General features: G+C 42.9%; 1 non-coding gene across 1 annotated transcript; it reads left to right on the top strand.

The window, feature by feature from the left end:
* The first annotated feature begins 3,082 nt into the window (after positions 1–3,082).
* Positions 3,083–3,165, top strand: TRNAL-CAG. The gene has a single exon. It is a non-coding gene; the product is annotated as a tRNA-Leu (tRNA).
* The last annotated feature ends 421 nt before the right edge of the window (positions 3,166–3,586 follow it).

Here is a 3,586-nt window from a genome sequence, read left to right as displayed (position 1 = left end):
GGCACACTGCTGGCTCAAGTTCAGCTGGCTGTCCACCAACACCCCCAGGTTCCTCTGCCTGGCAGCTCTCCAGCCACTCCTCCCCAAGCCTGTAGCACTGCTGGGGGTTGTTGTGGCCGAAGTGCAGGACCCGACATTTGGCCTTATTGAAACTCATGGAATTGGCCTTGGCCCAGCGATCCAGCCTGTCTAGATCCCTCTGTAGAGCCTCCTTACCCTCAAGCAGATCAACACTTCCAGCCAGCTTGATATCATCTGCAAACTTACTGAGGGTGCACTCTACCATGTCACCCGGATTATTAGTGAAAATGTTAAACAGGAGTTGCCCCAGCACTGAGCCCTGGGAGACACGACTTATGATCGGCTGCCAGCTGGATTTAACTCCAATGACCACAGCTCTTTAGAGTTGGCCATCTAACCAGTTTTTTTACCCAGCAAAGCATGTTCCCATCCAAGCCAAAAGCAGTCAATCTTTCTAGGAGAATGCTGTGGGCAACAGTGTCAAATGCCTTACTAAAGTCAAGGTAGACAACATCCACAGCCTTTCCTTCATCCAACAAGTGAGTCACTCTGTCATAGAAGGAGATCAGGTTTGTTAAACAGGACCTGCCCTTCATAAACCCATGCTGACTGGACCTGATCACCTAGTTGCCCTGCATGTGTTGCATAGTGGAAGTCAGGTTGACCTGCTCCATCAGCTTCCCTGGCACTGAAGTCAAACTGACAGACTTGTAATTTCCCGGATCATCTTTCTGTCCCTTCTTATAGATGAGTGTTATATTGGCTGAACTGTAATCAACTGGGACCTCCCCAGTCAGCCAGGACTGCTGATAAATGATGGGCAGTGGCTTGGTGAGATCCTCTGTCAGTTCTCTCAGGACTCTAGGATGTGCCCCACCTGGCTCCTTAGATTTGTGGACATCAGAGGTCCAAAGTGACAGTTTTGCTGTCCTCCCTCCTAACATTTCTAAGAATAGAGAACTTAATAATTTTGTGGTCCCTATTCCCTAGTCAGCCTCCAGTTGCCACATCCTCCACTAGACCTTTTCTGTTCACAAAGAAGAGGTCCAGCAGCGCACCTTCCCAGGTTGGTTCACTTACCAGCTGTGTGAAGAAGTTATCCTCCACACAGTCTGGGAACCTTCTGGATTGTTCCCTATCTGCTGTGTCGTATTCAGCCAGTTTGAGAGATGACAGTCTTACATTAAATTCCAATGGGAAAAGACAAGTAATGTTGACCTCCAGTAGCTAGTTTGGACCTTACACATGAAATTCCTGTAATGTTGTCTTCAAGGCGGCTGACGTATGAGCTAGGAGAGGAGCAGGTCCAATCAGACGAGGAAGCTGTGCCGATGCATTGTAGGCCGAAGCCGATACTGCCAGAAGAGAAAAAAACCTTTGAATTCTTGGGGTAGTTGCATGATTTTTAGGAATTGGTTGGAGATGTTTGTGGAGGGACATGGAGAATGGATTTATCCTTTACTACTTCATTTCAGATATTAGCAAATTACCTCATACTCATACGGGGTAGATATTTTTTGAAGCTTTTAATGATTTTGAAAGAAATTATAGCTTGTGAAACTGAATAATCAAGATATTCAAGGGCATAAAAATTCCATCCAAAATTATGTATCTCTTGAATTATGTCAGTGAGTGTTTTGACTCTCAAGACTAATGTTTACTTTCTGGAAAAGCTCGTTGTGTACCCGAAGGCACATGTGTACCATTGTCACTGAAAAACTGATAACGTGTCATATACAATAACCAGTGAGTATAAATGTCTACTGATGTTCCAGAAAGAACTACATTTTTTGCAACACCAAACATCAAAAGGAGCTTTTCAGTTTCTCTCACAACTGGCACAGTTGCTTGCTCTGTCTTGCATTCTTTCCCATTTTAAAGATTTTTTTCTTTGTCATTTCTGATGTGTTACAGTTTCCAGACTCCATTCAAAATACCATTTGCACATTTAAATCTGTTTCAACAACTGCTTGTGGACAGACTGAAGAAAAGAGTGCAATAGGAAAAACAATCCATTCTGTCATCAGAAGACCTTTCCAAAACTCTGAGAAACTGCAGAGGAGAGATCTTGCTAAAAATGAAGGTCCTTTGCTTAAAATATATTCAGTTTTCCCCTTTAGCTTTTACTCTACGTTTTTCTCTTTATAGACAGCTACTACCACTGTCTTCAGCCATCTCTTAGTTTATATGAAATTAGTTCTTTTCTAATGGATTTGTACAAAACTAGTGAGGAAAAAGCATGCAAAGAGGAAGATGGGACTGAGGCCATTATAATCTATTAAGTTTCTTAAGCATTGTAATTATTCTTGTCTACTGAATCCTCCCAGACCCTCCAATCAGTTAAAACTTTATTTGCTCTGCAATAGCAGACTAGTAGGCTTATTTGTTTACTTGCTGCCATCAGGGACAGCAAACTATACATATATGTGCAGATTAGCTATTGCCAGTACAAAGAAGTGGCTTAAACTCTGTCTTGAATTTAAAGAATGTGAGTTTCTCCAGCAGTAGGAACTTATGTTTGGGAAAATTAGACCTAAGGAAAAAAAGCCCTTGGCAGTCAGAAGATAACTGAATTTGTATCTCTTCTCATCTTGAAGTTGATATGCTTCTACTGCTCTTCCAAGATTCAGAAGGTAATAACATTTAAAAAGACACTCAGAAGACAGGCAGCAGTACATGTGTCAAGATGTTAAATTGGCCAACAAACACGGTGATTAACCTATTTTTTTCTGAGTGCCATCCATGGAAGCTTGGAGATCAAAACTGTGGAATCACCTCGGTTTATTCATAGTATAAAACTTACAAGAACTCAGGCTGAGTAAAATCTTAAGAGAAATACTTGTGCAAGTTCTATCTAGATAGGTTTTTGTGGGCAAACTGAACTCACACATTAGGTAATGTTCATCACACACTCAAGGGAAATTCTTAGTGTAGACTTGGCAAAGAGTTAATTACAGCTACATGACTTTTGGCTGGCTCTAGATATTGACAGAATAAGCTTGCAATGGTCTGCCAAAATCTTGTGGGTCTGCTCTTCAAATTAGAGTCTGATATTAGCATTGTCAGGATGGCCGAGCGGTCTAAGGCGCTGCGTTCAGGTCGCAGTCTCCCCTGGAGGCGTGGGTTCGAATCCCACTTCTGACAAGTCATAACCTTTTCTCATACCGCGCGTCTCCTTTTAGGGGGCCGGTTAGCTCAGTCAGTAGAGCATAACGCTAAGGTCGCGGGTTTGATTCCCATTTGGGCCCCATGTGTTGCCTGATCTAGTCAAGAGATGGGGTCCCTGGTGGCAGGGAGGCTGGATTAAAATGATCCCTAAGGTCCCTTCCAGCTTAGGCCTTTCTATGATTCTATGATATAGCCAGAACTTAAACTTTATGGGACTATTCGTGAAATCGATGAGACCTGTCAGCCTGGTGCTTGGCGGAGAAACTGATAGGAGGTAGTTCCTTCTCTCTGGGAAATTGGACAATTAAAGCTTATATGTTTTCACCACTAAGAGAGGAGTAGTGTGAAGGAGCTGTGCACCCATATTGGAGAAAAGCCATTTCTGCTTTTGATGTCA

Source organism: Apaloderma vittatum, unplaced genomic scaffold (assembly GCF_000703405.1).
Source record: "Apaloderma vittatum isolate BGI_N311 unplaced genomic scaffold, ASM70340v1 scaffold4334, whole genome shotgun sequence".
Taxonomy (NCBI): Eukaryota; Metazoa; Chordata; class Aves; order Trogoniformes; family Trogonidae; genus Apaloderma; species Apaloderma vittatum.
This window is presented reverse-complemented; position numbering and strand designations above follow the sequence as displayed.